This window comes from Chelonia mydas, chromosome 1 (genome assembly GCF_015237465.2).
Source record: "Chelonia mydas isolate rCheMyd1 chromosome 1, rCheMyd1.pri.v2, whole genome shotgun sequence".
NCBI lineage: Eukaryota > Metazoa > Chordata > Testudines > Cheloniidae > Chelonia > Chelonia mydas.
The window spans coordinates 60,673,184-60,697,064 of record NC_057849.1 but is presented as its reverse complement, the minus strand read 5'-3'; the positions used below and the strand labels follow the sequence as shown (position 1 = coordinate 60,697,064).

The 23,881-nt window shown below is 43.5% G+C and overlaps 1 long non-coding RNA gene across 1 annotated transcript; it reads right to left on the bottom strand.

Moving 5' to 3' along the window:
* Positions 1 to 9,163: 9,163 nt before the first annotated feature.
* LOC122463424 lies at positions 9,164 to 14,855 on the bottom strand. Its single transcript, XR_006286781.1, has 4 exons — positions 14,164 to 14,855; positions 13,595 to 13,859; positions 13,028 to 13,222; positions 9,164 to 12,723 (listed from the first exon to the last, which is right to left on the bottom strand). It is a non-coding gene; the product is annotated as an uncharacterized LOC122463424 (long non-coding RNA).
* Between the last annotated feature and the right edge of the window lie 9,026 nt (positions 14,856 to 23,881).

Genomic DNA, 23,881 nt, shown 5'->3' with positions numbered 1-23,881 from the left:
TGGCACATGCACAACTCTTGCCATAAAAAGTCACACCCCTAACTAACATAGTTATACCAGTACAAAATGTGTGTGTAGAACAGGCCTTCGGTTAGTATAAATCAATGACCTGAAATCTCTGAAGTTACTTTAATTGACACCACTCTGACTGACAGATGAATTAGGACCACTGGGTTTCTAGAGAAGTAGAACTAACTCCATATCATGCCTTGGCATGAGTTTTTTGCCAGGTTTCCATGCCCTCCCATGGCGATACTGTGCCAATTTAGATTGCATGCCCGGCCCTCTGTCTCATCCCATTTTTGACCAATGAGTTGGTCTTAAGGTTTTGGAAGTCCTTCCTATCCTTTCTGCCCTCTCCAGGACCCTTAGGTATTGTTTTTGGACATGGGTATTTTGAAAAACAAATGTATGTTTGTTTTTTATTTTAACCAATTTATCCTTACTGGAAGCATTTAAAAATAAACAAATAAAGGATTTCATGACTTTTCCTCATTTTAAGATGGAAATATGCCTTTTATGTAGTTAGTATAATTATAAATAAAGTCTCTTCAATTACATAAAGTCTTAATGTCAGAGAAAAAGCGTGTTACTACACAGATATATAATCATGCCTTTTCCTCCTTTTTAGAAAAAAATATTTGATGGACCTAGTAGAATTCTAAATAAAATTGATTAAACAATTGCACAAAGGTGGCAAAATATTAGAGAAAGAGAGGAAAAATATCCCCATGTCCTGTTTTTTCATGTTATACTTGTAAAAGTTTAGGATAGTTTATCTTTTAAAAGTGTAATTGATGCCATTTTTTCATTTCTTCAGACCTTTGATTAAAAAGAGTACATTTAGCAAAAGGAGCTAGAGAAGATGGCAGTTTTAGATACCAGCTAAAAGAGTCAGGAAAAGAGAGGAGATGGGGGTTGGGGCATATGGTTTTATAAGATAAGAGCAAAAAACTCAGGAAAAGAGGAGGGATGGGTGGAGATATCAGATGCTGTCTCTATCTCTGTTCCTCAAGCAGTAAGAAAGCTATGAGTTTTCAAATTTTATTTTTAATGTCAAATGCGGGGAGTTATATTGTACTCTGGAATCTGAAACGTCCTTCACAATTTACAAATGATGAGCCTGCTATATGGTGTGGCCAGGCACCTTCTCGGTCTCACCAGTCTCAGCTGTTTTTTTGCCTTAGTGAGATGGGCTTGAGGTAAAACAGTCCCTCTTGGCTGCACAGGGGCAGTCTGTCCTTCTCTCAGCCAGTGTTTTGGGCTTGTTTTTCTCCCTTATGGGAGGGAATGCAGCCTCCCCTCCTGGAGAGGCTTGCTCCCTTGCTGCTACTTGCCTATTTATCTTTATCTTTATCTTTATCACTCCCACTCCCACTCCCACTCCCACTCCCCTTCTCCCAACCGGGGAGGGTTTAAAAAGGTCTCAGGCAGCCCTTAGTTGGAATCAGCTGATGCTAATTGACCTCAGGTAACTCTCTCTCAACTGATCCTAACTGATCTCGGGTAACCCCTTCTCAGCTGAACCTGATTGACCTGTAATCCCTCCCTCCTCAGTTGATAGGGAGGAGGGCCTTTTAACCTTCTGGGACTGTTTTCTGTCTCTCTCTCCACCCTCCCCCCAAGCCAGCCCTTGCAGCCATCTGTCCTGAGTTTATCACAATGGATAAACGGCATTTGGAGAAGTTTTGTTTGGATGGGGATTTTTGCATGCTATGCTATGCAATTTATTTAGGTCAAACTTTAAAAATAAACAGCTGGGATATTTTTAAAAGGCTGGGATAATCTCTCTTTCCAACAGTATATTGTCAGTTTTATTTCACTTGATCTCTTCTTCTTTGCTTAAGACTAAGTCAAACTGGTTGAGGGGTGAAGTGAAGGGTGAGCGTGCTCGCGGTTACAGTATGTGTAAAAAGACATTATAAAATGTAAAGTTTTACATGAGTGTAGAGAAATTTAATTCTTTGGGGCCACTTCAATGTGATGGAAAATAAAATGGGGGGGGGGGAATGTTTAGCAGCTAGCTCTATACACCATCAATCCAAATGTAAAGATATTAATGCATTTTGATTATATCACAGGGATTTTATCAGTCTCAAAATGTCTGGGCTTGGAGTTTTGCACCAGTGTGGCTGCCCTGTGCTGCCAATGGTTTTGCCCCCTTCTCTCATTCTTTTTAGAGTCTACAATATGTCACTGGGTATTAAAAAAAAAATGAAAGGTGTTGCTTTGGAAGTACTTCTATAAAATGTCATTAAACAGGTAAAGACAAAAGTTCTGTTACGTTCCAGTGGTTTTCATCCCAGCCAGAAATGACCAGTCTTGCCCCAGTATGTATACCCCATCTTTCGAGCTCCATTGTAAGTTTTATTTATTTACTATTTCTGGTCCTTTGTGAAAAAGTGATTAGACAACTTGGAAGACCAGAGGGAGGAATATAATGCCTCCTGACTTTGGAGAGCGTTTCTGTATGACACACATTTACCCAGGCTAAAGCATGTCAACGACCAAAGAATGAATATAAAATTGGTTCACTTAAAAAAAACTGAAAGAGAGAGATTACAGATACTTAAAGTTTCCCCCCTAAATCCAGGATTTCTACATCATCTCCTTGCCCTACTTTTCCATGTTATCTTTAAAAGACTGGGTTTCTCTTGCTCTCTCAAATGGTTTCATGATTTTCAATATCTTTTTATATTGTGCTAAATATGGCAAATAAGTTGTTAATGCAAAATATTTACTGCTAAAGCAACTAAGATATACTGAATCTTAAGGAAACTATTTTGTTTGTATAGACTACCTCCCAAATACTGAAATATAGGTTTTCCTAATACTCCACTGCTCTTTTTATTTTATTTATTAAATCTATGTTCCATATGGGTCTCATAAATTCTGAAAAAGTTCCAGGTTTACCTTAACAACAATAAAAAAGCATAGTTTGTGGAAAGAGAAGTGCAAAGTGTTATTATTTTACTTAGAAAAATTGTAAGTAGGCATACATTTTGTTTCATTGGTGTACTAACCAATTAACCATTAGACTTCCTTTAAATTTGGCTGTGTGTGTGTTTTGTATAAATAATGCTGAAAAACAAGTATGAATATGTGTGGGGGTGACATCTATAAAATAGAATAAAACTAATTTGAATCTACACTTATGGTAGTGTGCCTATAAAACAGGAGCCAATTAGGTTTGAATGTTAATTGTTTTGGGAAGGCGGAGGGAGGCATAGAGGTTGATGCTGTGTGTGGGGGGAAAGAATGGGGGAAGTTTGCTATTCATATGTTGGAAAGTAATTAAACTTTTTCTCTGTATTGCATACAAATTAGATATCTGTGTTACAGGGCGCTACAGTTGATGAAAAGTTCAAAACTCCCCCCTGCACTTTTTCCTCCTGAAACTTTTCTTATGAATATGGGACAATTTAAACAAGGGATCTCTGCAATTCTGTGTTAATTTGTCAGCGAGTGGCCACAACTGAGTGCCTTTTGTATGTGGTGGGGGGTTGGTGGGAAGGGACTTCTCTATAAAATGATATTAAACCAATTTAAATGTGTGCCTGAGGCGGTTTATCTATAAAATACTATACAAGTTGGCTTGAACGTATGTTTAATTGTTTGGGGAAGGAGGAGTGAGTGGCTTGGTGCTGTGTGTGTGGTATGTTTGCTAAAATATTGTTTTAATTTATCTGTCTCTCAAAAACTTAACTAAAATCAAGAGACCTCTAATATAGTTTAAGCCAGTAAATGTTAATTTCTAATGACTAAAAAAACTATAAAGAAATAAGAGGAAATGAAATAAGGAAAATTGGAACAAAGTTTAGGTATGATTCAGTTAGGGTTTCTCGACCAGCTTTTAAAGACAAATGCTGAAGTTACTGTAGAGGAAGAGGACATTTTATTCATGGTCCAGAACAAAAAAACAAATAAGGTTAATTGCTAAATTCACATAGATTTTGTAAAAAGTTTGAAGAAATCTACATGCATGCTCCTTTTGAATGGCATTTTAGGTTTGATTTACATTTTAATATGTTACGGTGACTAATTCCATAAAAGGCCATGAGGTTAGAATAGCCTTCAGACTGGCTCAGGAAAAATCTGATGCAATTTAATAATCTATGATGTCTGAATTTGCAAAAGGTTGCAGGATTAAAGAATACCTTCTAATTGGCTTGGCTTGTCAGGCATGGTTTGTCATAAACTTCCCGAACAGGGGATTTTGACATTTGGCTGAGGTCACTTTGTGGGGTGACCTGCTTTGCTCCTCTCTCTAACTTTCCTTTCTGTGCTTCTTTAAAACTTTTTTTGACCACTGTGAAAGGTGTCTGAAATTGTGCCCTGTACTCATGAAACTATTGTGTTTTCTCTCTCTGTCACTAATACTTTGTGCCTTTTTGCAATTATTTAATCAACTTTATTTAGAATCATACTAACTATATAAAAAAAATTTCCCTCTCAAAATGGGGAAAAGGTATAAAAGCTCTATTTATTCATTTATTTGTAATGCTTCCAGTATGGATAAATTAAATAAAAATGAAAACATTTTTTTCCAAGATGGCTGATGATGCCAAAAATACATGTGCCCCAAAATGATACATAGGGGGCTTGGAAATGTTAGGAGGGACTTCCAAAACCTTAAGGCAGTGGTCCCCAAACTTTATACCTTGTGCCCCTCCTACCCCTATCTGCCTCCCCTCCCCCCAGCTGGGGCCAAGAAGTGGGGCCGTGGCTCCAGGAGGAAGGGATGCGGACATGGGTAAAGGGGCTGAGTCTGGAACCACAGCTGGGGGCGGGGGCAGAAGTGGGAGTAGAGCCGAGGCCGAGGGCCGACACCAGCAGCTGGGGTCCCGGGTGCAGGGCTGGTAGTGGAACCCTTGGCGCGGAGCCAGCATCTGGGGCCGGGGCCAGGAGCAGAGCTGGGTGGTTCTCCCTCTCCACCCTCCGAGGGGGTAGGCCTGCACCCCAGCTGCGCTCCACCCCCCCCACCCGAACGTTTCTCGCCCCACAGTTTGGGGACCTCTGCCTTAAGGTCAACTCCTCGGACGTCCGGGGGTACAACAAAAGGCAGGGTGTGCAATCTAATAATGGGGCCTAATCTGCAAAATATCACAGCGGTGGGTCTGGAAACGTTTCAAAAAATGCATGCTAAGAAAAGGTATAGAGTTATTGCTGTTTAGAGATGTTATCACTAGTCATTGCAAGGACTCGGTGTGACTATGACTACAAGCAGCAACAGCTACCTTAAAAGGAGTGAGGAGGGACAAGTGGTGAGACCATAGTCCCATATTCTGACTGCCAGTCATTCACCTAACGGAGTGTAACAGCAGCCATACTCTTCCTGTGCATCAGGTAACTCCAGGAGGCAAGGTGCATGGGGTGCTTTTAAACATTTAATGGTGGCCACTGTTTTGGCATGGCTCTCAAACACTGTGCTGAATTGAGAGCAGTGTGGAGAGTTCCCTGTTCAAGACAGTGCATTAAAAAACTTGTGCAGTGTTTGCCATTAGATTATTATTAATTAGAGGCTTGTTTATTATCTTCCAAAGCCCTAAATAATGAACCTAAAATTGACATCTTTACAAAATTAACATTGCCATAGTAAAAAGAAAAGGAGGACTTGTGGCACCTCAGAGACTAACCAATTTATTTGAGCATAAGCTTTCGTGAGCTACACCTCACTTCATCGGATGCATTCAGTGGGAAAAAAAAAAGCTTTTTTTTTTTCCACTGAATGCATCCGATGAAGTGAGCTGTAGCTCACGTAAGCTTATGCTCAAATAAATTGGTTAGTCTCTGAGGTGCCACAAGTCCTCCTTTTCTTTTTGCGAATACAGACTAACACGGCTGCTACTCTGAAAATTGCCATAGTAGTTACTGTCTTCCCTCCAACACCACATCTGCTGCTAGCAATCTCAAAACAGGGAAGATTTCAAGGTGAGCACTGTACCCTCCTATCTTGCATGCTTTGCAAGGAAAAGGCACTGAAGAGAGACTGTCACACATGGACTTGAATGTTAGCGCTGTAAATTAACATTAAAGCTGAATTTCCAGGAGTCAGTTCCAAACAGAACCCTGATCCAAAGCCCGTTGCACTTTTGAAACGATCCCCCAGGCCTAAAGGTTTCAGGGTCTGACCCATCTCTGTCATATAGCACTTACAGGCAGCAAGTCAGACTGCAAAATATTTCTAACCTTATACAGGTGCATAACTAGGACAGACTTGTGACAGTATTAAAAAAAGAGAAAAGACACATCCAGTACACTGTGAATATGCTGCCATAATTCTTGATTGAATCCAGACTCTGTTGTGTCTCCCTGCATTGAGGCATGCCAATATATGGAATTCCTTTCATTGTAAACTACAATATCAACTTGAAATATAATTGATCTAAAAAAAGGCTTGTGTGGCTTTTATGGCAAAGTCAGCTCCCATAGAACATCTGCGTTGCTATATAGTGTGTGCGCCGCTATTTGATCCCTCTCATTGAGCACCATTTTCTAGATGGCACTGGCAGTGTTTGCTATAAAGGTGCCTGGAGGGTTACTTTCATTTTATTCATTAGAATTTCTCATTAGCTGTGCTGGTTCAGGCTACAAGAGTGCAAACCAAAACCGTTTTTATCCTGAACAAACCATGGAGGTGACACTCCTCAGGAGAAACATGGGAATCTGTGAATATATTCTAACGCTCCGAAAACATAAACATAATGCTCGAAATCCGATATTTTTAAGAATCAAGGAAGAATGTTGCATTTCCTTTGGTGTTATGTTAAAATGGAACAGTCTAAGAGCAATTAGTTCCACAGCATGAGGCACCCTGTGTGTGCACATGTATAAGGTTAGAAATGTTCCGCAGTCTGACTAGCTGCCTGCCTGTGCTTTAGAACAGAGATGGGTCAGCCCATGAAATGCGGGGGGATGTTCCTAAAGTGCAAGGGGTGTCAGATCAAGGTTCTGGTTTGAGCCGACTCATGTGGAAATCCACGTGTATTTCATGTGCATAGGTAATGTCATTTATTTTCATCTGGCACATATGTGTGTGGACAGTACTGAATGGAAGGGCCATTTCCAAACTAGTTCATATACTGCATGAGTCAATATATGAGATAGTATCCGCCCTATAGACATACGTCCCATAGCATAAACCATGTTATATTTATACCCATCTGAAACTATGTGTGTATAATATATTTGTTTCAAATGGGCAGGTCTATATTTATTTGTTTTCCAGTATGTGATCTCATCCTGCCAGGGCACTACCACATATGTCATGAGTAAATGGTTTTCTTCAAATCCTATTTCTCCTGGGTTTTTTGTATTTACAGATCCTCTCTCCTGAGTGGTTGTGTGGTGTGTGTAGCAGGATTACATTACTTAGGTAATGGCTGTAAAACTGGGACAAGAAAGGGGTGGAATTAAAAAAAAATCCAGTCATTTAGTAGTAAATGGGCAAAACACACATATTTTTTCACACAGAAATTATTAAAGAAAACAAAACAATATCTTAGCAAACCAAGTATCCTGCAAACTCTTCCTTATTTGGGGTCAGGTTAGGGCCCAGCCTGCACACTGGCATAGTGGGGTGGAGGACATATAACACAACCCCTTACCCCGGAGCTCTACACCACCACTTCCAGCTTGCAAAGGAAAGCAAAACCTCTACCTCACACAGGTGGATGGGAAGAAATGGGAGAGGACAGACCCTAGGCTGTGCATCCCCCAGGAGCCTGGCAGGATGGACGCTAAGCTGTCCACCCCCCATGAGTCTGGCAGTGTAGTTACACCAGTGTGTCTTAGGGGGCATACTCTGTGGAAGGAGATGGTGGTGGTTCCCAAGATGCTTTAGGAGTGGCGCAGCAGTACGCTGCCCCTTGCTATGGACTAGAATACAAATGGATGATCTAGCCCTTGGCTAGAGTCCTTCACTTCAGTGGAGCTATTTGTGTGAGTAACCACGGCTCAAGTGAGAGAGGGTTTGGAGGTTCCCGACCAAAAAGGCACAATAGCTTATATGAGCTAAGTGTAAAACAATTTGCGCCTTACTGATCTATTCCCTTAGATCTTTTAATGTTTCTCTTTTACCACCTTCTTTTCCCCCAGCTCAGCCTACTCTTTTGTTATTTGTTTTGTTAACCCTGATTGGCTTACACAGATGATTACTCTCAATGATGTCAGTTGATCCTACTGTGAGTCAGGCAAGAAGGATCTGATCCTTAGACTGTAAGCTCCTTGGGTCAAGGACTATATCTTTTCAGTTAGTGTGGACCCAGTGTAGCCCGTAGACATGAGGTGCAGCTCTCCCTGAAGTCAGTAAGAGTTGTGACTATGCTTAAATTGAGAATTGGGTTTAAAGGTCCAGATGTCCAGGTTCACAGTCATGCTGTAAGGGCATAATGAGTGGGGTCCCGCAGGGATCAGTTCTGGGTCCGGTTCTGTTCAATATCCTCATCAATTATTTCGATAATGGCATAGAGAGTACACTTATAAAGTTTGCAGATGATACCAAGCTAGGAGGGGTTGCAAGTGCTTTGGAGGATAGGATTACAATTCAAAATGATCTGGACAAACTGGAGAAATGGTCTGAAGTAAATAGAAAGCATTTGTCCATATTGAATTTCAAAGTACTCCACTTAGAAAGGAACGATCAGTTACACACATACAAAATGGGAAATGACTGCCTAGGAAGGGGTACTGCAGAAAGAGATCTGGGGGTCATAGTGGACCACAAGCTAAATATGAGTCAACAGTGTAACGCTGTTGCAAAAAAAGTGAACATCATTCTGGGGTGTATTAGCAGGAGTGTTATAAACAAGACCTGAGAAGTAATTCTTCCGCTCTACTCCACACTGATTAGGCCTCAACTGGTGTATTGTGTCCTGTTCTGGGCGCCACATTTCAGGAAGGATGTAGACAAACTGGAGAGTCCAGAGAAGAGCAACAAAAATGATTAAAGGTCTAGAAAACATGAACTATGAGGGAAGATTGAAAAAATGGGGTTTGATTAGTCTGGAGAAGAGAAGACTGAGAGGAGACATGATAACAATTTTCAAGTACATAAAAGGTTGTTACAAGGAGAAGGGAGAAAAAAAAATTTTCTTAACCTCTGACCGTAGGACAAGAAGCAATGGGCTTAAATTGCAGCAAGGGAGGTTTAGGCTGGACATCAGAAAAATCTTCCTGTCAGGGTGGTTAAGCACTGAAATAAATTGCCTAGGGAATGTCGTGAAATCTCCATAATTGGAGATTTTTAAGAGCAGGTTAGACAAACACCTGTCAGGGATGGTCTAGGTAATACTTAGTCCTGCCATAAGTGCAGGGGACTGGACTAGATGACCTCTCAAGGTCCCTTCCAGTCCTATGATTCTATGATTCTGTGAATAGCAATAGTTTATACATTACCTCAGACCCCCTTTAGAGAATTAAAATCCTGGCTGCAGGTGACAAGATCAACTATAGTCTTCATTTTTAAAATGGGGTTGATGGCATGAAAGAAATTCTAGCTTAGAGATGCTGCTGGTGAGTCATACGATTTCTTTCCCGACCATGAGGAACTAGGATGTGATGTTCAGGGAAGGGACACACATTTTAAAGCTGTGCTGTTAATCTTCCAGTTTTAATTGCCCAACCAGTACTTAATCTTTTGGCTCCAAGTTGCCAAAAAAAAAAAAAAAAGGGTGGGGGTGCTAACTCAGTACTAAAAGCATTAGATTTGGCTAGGCTCCATTTAGATTCTGGACAAGTATTAGAATATTGGAAACAGAGTCTGGCTGATTTAATAATTCAGGACAAGCAGATTACTCCTGCAACAAACTACACTGTGGGGTAAACTAAAGGGTATATTTATAAAATATAGGCAAAGGAAAGGAAGCCAGTCAGATGAGTTTATCGAACACCTTAACATAAATCAAAGCAAGTCTTGGAAGACAAGAAGGATTAGTGGTGGATCTGAAACTTCAACAGTTGGTGAGATATTTTTTAAAATCTTAATTATGGACACTCTGTATAGAATAGATTGGACCTGATCCAAAGACCACTGATGCCAATGGAAAGACTTTCATTGATTTTTAATGAACTTTGGATCAGGTCTATTATAAGTAGCTATGGGCCAGAACCCAAACTCAGATCAACCATAGTTAAAGGTGGTATAAAATACATTTGGCTAAAGAGCTAACTAGAGCTGGACAGTCCCAGGGCAGTTCAGCTTTGGACCCAGATCTGAACTTCACAACAGGGCTTTCTAATTTAAACTGAATTTCATTTAGTTCAATGTACTTTAGTCAGAGAAACATAATGTGTGATATATTTAAGTAGTATCTGGATTTTACAAAGTCCAAGTTTCCAAGGAAGACAAGAATACACAAAGGAATGGCTATACAACAGCTTTCTAAGGAATACTGAACACATCACTGTATGCTAATAACTTCATTTTCAGTGCATAACATTCCATGAATCTTCTTTGCCTTCTTGATGACCTTGTATTTGGGGAAATGGAAAGGGAAGCTCTAGGGTAGCTTGAGCCAGCCCTTTCCTGACTACAGGCTGAATAACCCCACTCCCTCCAAAGCCATTTTTTAAAAACTGGGCAATAGCAAATGTAATAAGAAAGGATCCCTATGGAAGAACAACTCCAGACGAGCTCAGCTGAGGGCTTGCTTAATTGTTGTTCCAACTTTGCACGTAGACATGTGTAACACTAATATTGTAGAACAGGACAGTGGCAGAGAGGAAGGACTGTCCAGGCCATTTTTGAGAAACAGATGGAGGACCGGACAGGTCAGATAGCCCTTGATAAATTGTACCAAACTCTACTTAACATTCTGTGTATGGCTTCCATTAGTCTTGATAGGCCTTTCACGCCAACAGATGATTATTCCATGGGTAGACTCACTGTACTGCTCTCGTATATGTGTTCCTAAGGTGTGGGAAGACACAAGAATAACTGTTTTGGCAGAGAAATCCTGATCACAGCAAACTGGTCTATTCCATTTGCTACTGTACATACAGAAGGCTTCCATACATGCATGAACGATTCTTGTTGATGTAAGTCAGAGAGTGGATGCTTCATTTTGCTCACACAGAAAGGACTGGAGCACTTCAGTCAGTATGTTTTACCTCCACTGTGCACCAGAGCCAGAAAGCTATTTGGTGTGCTTATGGAGTCTGATAATATCTTTCGTAATTATAATAGCAGATGATATCAGACTTGATGCTTTGAACTAGTCAGGTGGTTCTTATTAATTATTATTTGTGTTACAGTAGCACACAGAGGCCCAAATGACACCAGAGCCCCTTGTACAAGGCACAGTAACTGCAACAGTAGGAGACAGCTTCTGCCCTGGAGAACTTACAATATGAATTTCAGTCAAAGGGTGGGTGAAACAAAGTCGTATTATCCTCCAGTTGGGGAACAAAGGCACAGAGAGATTAAGTGACTTGCCCAAGGCCCCACAGGAAGTCTGAAGCAGGGTCAGGAATCAAATCTAGATCTCCATATGTTGACAGCTTCAGCACCACTGAAATCCTACTTAACTTCCACTGGACCTATGCACATGGGGTGAATTTAATCCTTTATCATTAAAAATATGTTCAGAATACTGTGTGTCTGTCCACTCAGAACACTCCCTTAGAAATATACCTCCTATCCACAGCATATCTGTAGTACAGTCTATTCATGGTATTCTGTTCAGGTTCTTATACCACACCCATCACCATGGTATCTGAACTCCTAGTGTGATATTAATTGGTGTGGCAATCTGCCAGTGATGCCAAGGTTGCATTTTTCTGCCAGTCTTTGGATTCCTTAAGTGTAGCCCTGAGCACAACGGAGAGAATTAACATAAGACCTCAGAGAAGAACTAAGAATGTGGAGGCTAAGGATAGACTGTAGAAGTGGAAACAGAGCAGGAGTTGTCAGGTAGGTAAGAAATTCATTCTTGCTGTAAGCCCCCTGAAGTCAATAGTTACTCCAGGGATGAGTTTGGCCCATTGACAGTTAAATTCTGATATGTCTTTAACTGAGTTACTGGAGAAATAAACAAACGAAAAATGCTCAGAAATGGGCGTTGCCTTCTCTCTGCCACTTCTGATCCTGTTATACAAACTGACAGGGTGAAAGCCTGATGTGTGGCATGCCTGTAAATGGAATATACATAAATAAATTAATTCCCTGCAGTGCAGTTAAGAACAAATACTTGTGCCATATCCACCACTCTAGCTGTGAAGAGATATATCTAGTTACTCCAGTCAATACAGGGCTCCCGAAACTCAACGTTGTTGCGTTATTTGTAAGTCTGGTTGGACAGGCCAATTTAATGGAAGGAGAAATTAAAATTGATTAAAAGTGGTGTAGATTGAGGCATAGAGGAAGAAGAGAACTGCTTTGTATCCTTATAGCATAGGATGCAGAGCAGGTAGGAACATCCTGGACTGATTCCAGATATATCACATAGCAGCTTCCAAAGATATTAACACTAAAGGGCCCTTTAATTTTCATAACCATGCATCAGTAAAAATAAGAAGTTGTCCAATGGCCGGAAGCCAAAATGCTCAAACTCTCTGATTTTTTCAGGCTGATGTTTACTGTCCCTAGCATCACAAAAGCTGCCTGGAGAGCAGCTGGGCTGGGGAGTCTGGAACAAGACACTCTTTCTACGACTTTGCTTTCCCACAATGTCTCATATTTCATGATTGCTGGTGGGCAAGAGGCTGATGAAATGCACAGTTGATCTGAAACATAAAAAGGCAAAGGCAGAATTAAAAATTGTACCAATCAGAGTTAGCTCTGTGAAAAAAACTAAACTACCATGATAATTGTGCAATGGTGACAGTAAATACACAGCCCTTTCAACCAGCTGGCATCCTGTCTGTGATGTGGATTGTGGGTGGGAAATTTACACCTCACCAGGAGCAGGGTTATAAATGTATTGTTTTTTTTAACCCACATCTAAAGTTGGATGGTTCCAGAATCCTTTTTTAAACTACATTTTATTTTTTTTTAAATCACATTTAAATTCTTTTTATTTTTATATACCTGGCAAGAGAGCATTTGGAAAATGGCTCACGCTTTAAATCAGAAATTGGATGAAGTGCTATACTCTCTGCTGTAAGCTCATGGAAACGGAGACTTCTGCCTCCTTATAGGTGGTCCCCTTTCCATTCAGATGGAGGCCCGCTGCGAGGACAGTATGGGGGAAGCCAGCACTTCCAACACCCCGCTGTACTTTTCCTGTGGAGAAATACAAGCCTTGAGTCTCCAGAGCTGTGGATCTGGCACCTTCCATGGGAACCAGATTCACTACAAACAATACAATGAAATCCTGTGAGTCACTTCTTATTTCTCCTGGTTAAGATTTGTTACAGGAAGAGTGTGGTGGCAGCATAACTTGCGCTCACAAACCCCTACCCTCTCGCCAGGGCTGAAGATCTTCACAAACGCATGGAGCTGTGGAATCTTCCCCCAGGCCACAGAATAGCTTTGTAGCTACAAATCCAGCCCCATGGCGATGCAGCCCTTTCACCACCTCCCTCTGGCTCTTCTTCCCTACGGGGGCTGTGCATAGTGGCAGATTTTTAGACCTCCATCCTGAAATCCACTTACATGACAGCAAGCAGAGACCCTCTCTGGATTTGAGCTCTGGGCTTTACAGAAGGTGTGTATTCAGTGAACTCCTAACTCCTCGTCACCCCATTCGGGGAAACGACACTGGGCTAGCTGCATGTTCGGTCCCGTGCACATGAAGAGGCAAAGGCAGAAATTGCCCCATGATGAACATGTTTTGCTTCTCCTTCTATCCAAAGCATTCTAGTTATGCTGGCAGGAGCTTCCTGAATGTCCTTATGCTCCACGAGAGGAAATTGGTACCCTAAGAAACAATTTCAAAATGAGTATCTTGTGTTAAAGCTAATGGCTTTCTCTCTCATTTTCATCTGCGACGTATAGGGTATGCTAGTAAAACTGACACTAAAGTCTTAGGTCTGATTCTCATTTACACAGGGGCCATGTTATACCGCTCTTATAGTGGAGGTGAATTACAGTTACGTCCAATCGAAGGCCCCTTTCAACTGCCAGCATGTCGGAAAGTGGAGTTAGTGTAAATGAGAATCAGGCCCTTAAAGGTAATGCCACAAAACCACCCAGAAACATTGACAGAGATACCAGCTTTATACCTGAGGGAAATCAGAGGTACTCCAGCAGCTTGGTTCTAACTTCCATAGGTGGCGATTGACATAAGGTGACAGAAGAACTACTGGGAGCTGAGTTCCTCTGCACTGATAAACAGAAGCAACAGATGGAATCCAAACAAATATTTATTTCAATGTTAGTTGAGGTAGCCTGTAAAAATGACTCATGACCAATATGTTTATCTACCAAGAACTTCTTTTTAATGAGTAACGCCCACATTCCACTTGCTAAGCTCCCTGGGGGGTGATTCTCATGTACGCTAAGGACCCTTCACAGCCCCTACTCCACCAGCCTGGTATAAAGGGGGTCTTCATGTAAAGGAGAACCCCGGTGACTATTTTTATCTCTGACCTCGCCCTAGTATTTTCCATATAAAGAGGTGGCAGGATACTACTTGGCAGCCATCCCTGCTTCAGACAGAGTGAAAATACAGCTCAGTTCAATGGGCCAGCTCCCTGGGAGGCACAAAGTCCCAAAGTTTCCCGCTTTCCAGTCAAGCAGCCAAAAGAACAGCGTTATGCCATGTCAAGTCTGTGTGCTGTTGAACTGGGAGATCTTCCCAATGGGAGGGCAATGGGTGCAGAATAGGCCATAAACCTAGAACTGTGACTCAACAAGTTAGGAGATAAGTGTCTCATTTTTCCAGCCCACCTCTTAATGGTGAGATTATCTTGTGCACAGTCATCCCCTCCCCCGCCCCAAGTTCACAATTGTCTGGCATCCCCCCACCCCTCTTCACTCCCACTGGTGATCACATAAATATCCGTGAGCAAATGCAACATTTGTTTACATGGAAAAGTGATATTAGGGAAATAGTTATGTCATTTTGCTGTCTTTAGTGCATTGAATACGGTTGATCACACAATCTACTTTCACTCTTCATTTCATTTCCCCTTCCCCCATCTGGGAAAAAAGAAGAGACCATACCATATGCCTGGCCAGCTCCCTTCCACCCATCAATAGTCCCCAGACCAGTTAGGGAATATCTACTCTTGTCTATAGACTTCAGTTTCACGCTTTAAAGCCGCTATGTATTGCTGTCGCTTGAGTTACAGGTTAAATGATGTGTCTTTCCATTTATGCCACTATAAAGAAAATGATTCCAGAGACTTTCTCATTTTGGCAGTAAACCTCCTCCTCCTCCTCTGCTCCTCCCCTGCGTCCTGGTTGAAGCGTCACCCGCAGGTAGCAGCAGCCGTTTGTGAAAGAGCTGGGCTACAGGCCCATTTCCATCTGGTGCATGGCTGCCTGAGTGATGCATAAAACAGGAACGGTGCTGTCCATTGCCAACTGCTTTGTGGATTAGAAACGTAGGAATTGCCATAGCTGAACAGAGCAATGGTCCATCTAGTGGCTAATGCAGGATGCTTTGGAGAAAGGCATAAAATACCCATAATGAATCTAATTATGCAATATTATACCAGTAGGGGAAATTTCTAGTTGACCTCATCTGGTAATCAGATTATGCCCTGAAGCATGAGGATTGATAGCTTTTGTAATTTCAGCCTATCTAGACTAACTGTGTATGCTCTATTTATTTATATTAATGTACAGGGAAAAGTTCACCCTCGGTACAAGAAGGTGGAACTGCATTAGCTTCAGTGGTGTTACAGGAGTGATGAATGTGGTCCATTATATTTGTTAAATAATTTTCTTTGGCCATCGCAGAAAATTTTTTACAGTTGGATTTTTTCTTGCCACAGTTGAGCAAACATGGATCCCTTCCTACATAAGAGAACATGCCTCAGAGTGTAATATTCCTCCTGGATTTCCAGCAAGGGAACAGCATTTATTTAAAAAAATAAATAAACAGCTGGCAGTTATTGAGGTAGACTTTATTTGGGCACACGATCAGTCTTGGGAAAATAAACCTCAAGTGCCTACTATAATATAGATATATACTTTAGAAGTATATGTTTATTTATATGTTTTAACAAAAAAAGCACTTGTCTAGAAACATCATGTGGCCCTTCAAAGAGTAGCTGTGGTATTTTCTAATAAACACACCAGACTCTGGAAGGTGAGTAGAATGGCAATCAAAGCAGACATGAATTGTCAACAGAAATTGCAATATTCACTATGAATATGATGTTTATCTGGAACGTGTGTGTGTGTGAGACCAGAACCAGGCTGCAATGTTGTTTACGACTAGAGGTTGGTGAGAGCTATATGCAGGGTACAGTTTTGCTGAGGAATTTAGCCTGTTCTTTTTGCATTTTTCACTATTATTTGCCAAGTGGTTTGTGCAAACATGTTTTATCGTGTGGATTTCTTGCCAGTTATTTGCTATGATTATTGCTTTGCGTACTCATTGTTTGTAATTTGCTATTCATGCCATGTTATTGGCCACTTAAATCACATGGTGTTGTTTTTACTCCCTGACTGAGAGACCCACAAGCCACCAGAGAGCTTTCAAGGAGGTGTGCACACTGCCAGCACTGATATTTTTGCGGCTATATACAGTAATGAGCTGCCAAAATCTTAACGACCGATTCTCTATAAAAAGTTCTGATTTAAGGGATGTGCCAAGAGGTGGAGGGGGTGGGGGTGTAGTGGCAGGGAAGAGATTGCACAGAGGCCAAAGGGGCACGTTGCAGGGGGTGCAGTGGCAGGGAGGGAGTGGCACAAGGGAGAAGTGGGCAGGAGGGGATTGTTGCAAGGGGCTGGCAGGCGGGGGGGTGTATGTGCCCGGGGTTGTTGCAGGGGGGGTGAAGGTGGCAGGGAGGGGTTTGCACAAGGGAGGAGTGGGCAGGAGGGAGACGGCAGGCAGGATGGGGATCCCAAGGTTGATGCAGGGGTGAAGGTGACCGTGGCTGGCGGGGGGGCGGGGGGCAGGGGGCTGCCGGGTGGAGGTTGCCAAGAGGCAAAAGTGGCAGGACAGGTTGGGTTGTTCGGGCAGGGGGTGCACAGGGGAGAAGGTAGCTGGTTGGTGGGTGTTGGAGGGGGTGGCACTGGCTGGGGGCGGGGTGTCCGAGTTGCTCCCACATATACCATTTCCCAGGCCAGGGACTGGACCTGCCCACCCTCTGGCACTCTGCGGGCCCCTGCGGCTCCCCGCGGCCTGGCTAGGTACCTTGTAGGCGGAGTAGACACCCAGCTTCTCCGCACGAAGAGCAGAGCGCAGCTGCGCCGTCTTCCCAGCGCCACGGGGCGAGCCGGGCTCCCCGCGGCGGTGCAGGCAGCCAGCCCCACCGTGCCCGAACTGGGCTCCCTGCTGCCCCTGGGGCTCTCAACAGCAGTGCAGCCATCCAGGCCCACCGCGCCCGAACCGGGCTCCCCACCGCCCCGGGGGCTCTCAGTGGCGGTGGTGGCAGCCACTGCTGAGAGCCCCAGGGGCAGCGGGGAGCTCGACTCGGCCCAAGGTGTGGGGAAGAAGGCACAGCTGCTAGTGCCTGACTCTCCCCTTCCCCGCTCCATCACCGGCTGCTCCCCTGGGGGGGAGGGACTGACCACGCCGCAGGTGGCCCCTCTGGAGCAGGGAGGCTGGGAGCAGCAGCAGCCTTGTGCTCCGCTGTTTAAAAAAAATGGGGGGGGGCACCGCTTTTTGGCGCCCTCAACCACTTGGTGCCCTAGGCGGCCACCTAGTCCGCCTAGTGGTTGCACCGGCCCTGCCCGACAGACCCCGCCCAGAACTCCCACGCCTACCCAACCTCTCCCCCCCGTTCCCTGTCCCGTGACCGCCCCCCCCCAGAACCTCCGCCCCCTCCAACCGCTCTCTGCCCCTTATCCAACCCCTCCTCCCAGCGCCGGCCCGGCCCCCTTACCGTGCCGCTCAGGGCAGCGTGTATGGATGCCGCGCGGCCCGCTAGAGCTCCCAGCCCCACCCCCTTACCATGCTGCTCAAAGCGGCAGGCGCTGCAGAGCTGCCCAGGAGCGGTCCAGAGCGCTGGCAGCGCGGCACGCTGAGGCTCTGCGAGAGGGGGGGAGGCAGGGGAGGGGCCGGCCGGGAGCTCAGGGAGCCGTAACAACTTTTAACAACCGGTTGTAAAACTGGTTCAAAATTTAACAACCGGTTCGTGCAAAGCGGCTCCAGCTCACCACTGGCTATATATTGACAAAAGTATTTGTGTTGCATGGACCTACCTCTCATCTGGCACATTCATTTTATAAAGTTAGAGAGAGGACATAGGAGAACGGCTGCATGAGAGACGAAATGTTTGCTATGCAAACCACCACACATACTTTTAATAGTCAGACATTTCCATGTTTTGTAAGCACCCCCAAAACACTACTCAAGTATTATATTTAATGTTAGGGTTCTCTAGTGCCATTAAATAATCATGTCTGAGTGATTGATTATAAGTTGGTAAACTTGAAAATAAAATAAGAACGTGCTGATTGAAAGGTTTCCTAAACTTGCCTGATTTGCCATTTGTCCTCTTTTAATGTCATTTCCTGATATGCAACTGCAGTTGCCGTGCTCTCCTGAATCTGATGCCTTCGCCTTTCATTCACGGTGAGCGTACCATTTCTATAATGCTTCTAATTGGCATATCCGGCCCTTGGAAGCTCAGGTACAGGGGAGGATTGTGCCTCGTGTGATAAAGGAAGCAAAATCACTGAATCATATTTTGCTCTCAGTACAGTGCACAACACTCATGCATGTAATCCAGGCACTGCAGCTAAGGGGGGACTTTTGGGGTAAGAGCCTTTGATGCAAAGGCACAAAGCAGCCAGAGCATAGTGATGAATCTGCCCCAATGGAGTTACTCGCAATTTGTATCAGTGTAACTGGGAGCAGAATCTGACTCAACTGTAGAACAGTTAGTGATACCACATGAGATGTCATCTCATGAACCTTGAGCCTGTGCACCATGGCCATGATCTACATTCCAAATGGCATCCCCAATCCAGAATGTACCTTCACTATAACAGAAAATACAACTGGGAACCAGAGAACCTGCTTCACCATTTACTTTGCACATTGTGTAAGTCATTTACACCTATGCAAAGATGGTGCAAAATGCTACCATGGATGTGCGTAGAGAATTTTGACAAGGTTTTAGCACAATGCCTATTATTATTATTTATTTGTATTACAGTAGTGCTTGGAAGCACTAGTCATGGATGAGGACTCCATTGTGCTCAGGGCTGTACAAACACAGAACAAAAAGACGGTCCCTCACCCAAGCAGCTTACACAAGGAAAAATCAGTCCCACAATCTTTAAACACTAGGCAGGCTGTGGTAGCACCATGGCTTCAGGGTTCTAAATATTCTGCAACAATTTATCAAGATCTTCCCACATGTCTCTCTCTTATGCATAGCTAGGACAGCTGTAGGCATCTGGAATGCACGTCTAGCTCTTGACCCAGCTGCTCTGGATCCACTTGCCTCTAAAACTTGGTAATTTATCAAAATGTTCTTTCAATTTAAAAAAAAAAAAGACCTTCCTCACTGATCTTAATATATTCTTAAATATATTAAAATAAGACAAATCTGAGGGCTGAGCCTCAGGTTCTGGTTTACTTAGCCTTCCCCTACAATTTAGATTCATTTAGAGGACAAACTGCGGCAAATACATTCCTGATATAACTTCACTGAAGTTAACAGAGTTACACAAGGGATTAATTTGACCCATTGTGTCTACTTTGATTCTTGCCTATTTGCACTGGATTTGGCTGAAGAAACCCTTGGCCCGATTATGTCTAAGTTCAGTTTATTTGACTTGTTGAGATCCTGCAGGGCTCCTAAGAATCGCAGGCACCAGACAGCTGTGCTCAGCCTTGTCGGCTACAGTAACGTCAAGGAAACCTATCAGAACTGGCAAAGCTTCAGAACACTGGAGTGCGCCTGGGTTACAATAGGCAAAACCATTCCAACGAAAATAAACTGTTCCTGGACGAAAGAGCTACCTCCATCTCCCATTTCTTTTTAAAAACCAGGGGATATGCTTTGATCAGACTTCAAGGTGAGAGCTGATATTCTGGAAGTTATCTTCTCACCAACAAAACAGCAGTAAGCAAGAGAGGAAATGGAACAAAGCTACAGCACATTTGTAACAAGGCAAAAATCTGGCCATTGTATTTATCTCTTGCAAATTTGATTGTGAGCAAGGACATCAGCAAAAGAACCCACGTGAACCTTAGCCAGGCTTTCCACTGTTGCAGCGTTACCCTATTTGCCTGAGTTCTGGATCCTGTGGAAACATCACTCTCAGAGGAGATCAAGACCAATGATGAACACACTCCCCCTGCCCAGTGTTTTCTTTGTGAATATATTTTTGACTGTGAAAATCAAATGCAAAAATGGTTTACAGTAACTGACCACTTTACCCACAGCCCCAGCACAGAAGGCAAGGCCAGACGTTTCAAAGGCTTGGGCAGGTGCAAATAATTTTTTGACCCCTCTGGGGGCTCAAATTGTAGTTGAATGCCGTGGGGATTTTCCAAGCTGGCAAATGGTCACACCCAAGTTGTCTGAGCACCCAGTGGCTTGAGTATTCCAAGGGAACGTCTAACATAGGTATAAAAGGCTACCCAAAGGGAACACAACTGTGGAATTAGGTCCACAGGGTCAAATCCTGCTCTCAGTTATGCTAGTGTAAATCATCAGTTAGTCCATTTGGCTAGATTCAGTGGTATGCCCTGGCTGCCTGTAATGTAAAATACCTGAAAATTAAGCTTAGCTGTCCAGCTGAGCTTAGTTCATAGCTGTTTTGTGCTGCTGCAATGGTGTAAAGCAGCTGGAGCACACCAGTGAAAATGGCGTGTCAATTTTTATGGAGTTACTCCAGATTTACAATGCACTGAGAGCAAAATTTGCAGCAAAAGAACTTGATCCTGCTCAACTGAAGTCAGTGAGAAGGTTGTCATTAATTTCAATAGGAACAGGGCCTAACCTACCCTCTGATCCCTAGAGATGGTCTTTTCAAGGCAGGGCTGAGGTACACTGGCAGAGCAAAGTGAAGGAAGCTTTTCACTGCCCCATCCAGACTGTACCCATTCTGTAGATGAATAGAGGACTTCACTTTATATTCCTATCAACTGGGGCCCTTTCACCAGCACCGAATTCTATATTTAGAATGAAGAAGCAGCCAAAGAAAGCAGACAGGATTTCCATTTGTGTTTATGGTTATCTTGTTTGTTGGATTCTTAGTTGAAAAGAAAACTGTTTGACAGGATATTCAGAGGAAGGCAAATACAAACCATCCTCCTCCCGGTCTTTCCCTTATGAGGACAGGTTTTGAATGTGAAAATCAAGGGCAGCTAAAGCCCCCACAGACAGCAGGTCACAAGCGGTCATCACTATACAACAGATCAAAGGCACTAAAATATTCATTAACAAGAACTGTTGCTTAACAAATGATTGCATAGTACAGTTTTGCTTAACAATCTTGACTCCAGGTGCCCATACTACAGTTGATAGGTTAGATTAAATAATACCAGAATGAACAATACTAAGAATAAACAGTTAAGTGAGTTAAGGAGTTGGCAAGGTCAAATGACCTCTTTGGACTGCTGATGGAGACACTCAGCATAATTGGGGTCTAATATAGTGTATTCAGGTTCAAAAACGAAGAGAACATAGGATTTGCCATACCAGCTCAGAACCGTGGTCCATTCTAGTCTAGTATGTTCCTGTCTAGTAGCAGATAATAACTGACATATCCCTTGCTGGTCACTACAGTATGCCCTGAAGAATGTGATTTCTTTGCTAGCTGAGCCTGCATGCTATTTGCGTTCAGAAAATTACCCATCCCTTTTCAAATCTTGCCACAGCAGATGTTCTGATGACCACCTGCAGCAGTGAATTTCAATGCTGATGACATGTTGCAGACCACAATTTCCCTTTTTTGTCCTAAATGTGCTGTCCTTTAATTTCAAGCACACTTTTTTTCTTCCTCTGTTATGGCAGAGGATTTTTAAGAATGAGGGAACCAATCAATTTTCATGACACTCTTCATAACTTTTGAATCCTGTGCATGTGATCCCCCTGTTACTCGTCCTCTGTCTAGTAGCAGGAAGTAAACCAAAAGAAATACCACATCCACCTCCCTCATTGTCCCCACCAACCATCTGGAAACCCCTCTGTGAGTGCTGAGAGGGAGCTGGGCTCTGCCACATTAAAGGTGATGGATGGAGGACAGGAGGAGAGATGAGCCACCGTCCATGACATGGTGATCCCAACACCAGAATAGCTCTATCACTCCTCATCACAGCATCAGTGCCAGGGCATGTGTCGTTGGGACAGGAGGAGGCATAAAGTGCGCTGTACTCTAGCTAGTCCCAGCTAGTAGCTGTTGCAGGCAGCCCGAAGTTAGAGTATCTATGGGGTTCCTATAGCTCATGTCATGGACCAGGCCAGGCCCCTGCTGCCGCCAGAATCCAATGAGCTATGAAGTGACATACATCTTGGTTTCTTTCCCCACTAAAGCTGTGCTGAGCTCAGCTTGGTCACAGCTCAGAATCAGGGCCCTAAGTCTTCCTGTCAGTTGCTAGCTGCACCACCCTTCAGCACCTATTCGGGCCAGGACCCCGCCAGTCTGTCTCTAGCTGGGCAACTAGGCAACTGGGTTCAGCTAGAACCTTCTAGCCAGGCCCCCGTGCTGTGTATCCGCTTTCTCCCCTTTCCTGTCTTGTTTGCTGTTCACTGAACTATCATCCTGCTATTAAAACAGGCCCTGAGTTGGCTTCAGTCTTCCAACCAGAGCGCTCAGTGAGATTTGCACCCCTCTGAGTGAACCTTCCCGATGCGTGTGGTTGGCACACCCCACGAGATTTATTTTGAGTTTTAGGCTTACGTAGACCCACACAATGGTCGACTTCAGCAAATGTGTGAAAGTGGTAAGTTTATTCAGTTTTTTTTTCTTGTTAGGGTTTGATATTTATCGAGGTACTTAGAAGTTCCTAATCACTGCTTAACTTTCGCTAACATTGTCATAACGCTGCTTTCTGCTGGCTTTGGCCCCAAGAGATTTATTCATATTATTTATATTACAATAGTGCTTACAGGCCTCAGCCAAGATCGTGGCCCCATTGTGATAGATGCTGTACAAACACATAGTAAGAGACAAAACAAAGGTGGAAGGGGAAACTGAGGCATGGTGCTGTGAAGTGACCTGCCCAAGGGCCACAGAAGTAGGTCAGGGGGCAGAGCTGGCTATAGAATCCAGGTCTCCTGAGTCCCAGTTCAGTGCCCTGTCCCAGCAACAGGTTTACAAAAAACAAACATTGTCCAGTTTCACCAACAGGTCTGAAATCTGGTGAGTTTCACTTGGGTTCACAATTAGTTGCAAGAAATTCACACAGCTTTACTTTTAGGCTCAAATGCCCTAGAATGGTCTATTACACTATTTTATACCCTGCCTTTCAGAAGTGCTGTACACTTTACATCCCAAATCAAACACAGATTGCAAAAGCTTTTACTCAGGTAGCTTGCTTGCTTCCTGTTTTTATTTAACAACAATATCCCTAGTTGTGAGAGGGTTGCAATTTTTTTGCAGTCTTTCCTACTGAAAAGCCCAGATACCCCAGAGACATCAAACCAATTTGTTGAAACCATGCAGTTCCCTCTCCCTTCCCTTTCCCTCGCAGGAGTGACGAACTGGCTTGTTTTTGAACTGCAATCTGAAAACATCAAAATTATTGCTTTAGTTAAAAAGGGATACCGGAAATCAGGCTGCTGCAGCGGCAGCAACTTGCAGTACAATAAGTGAGGCTCTTCATTCAGCTACAGTGTGTTGGACTGGGGAACTTTTAGT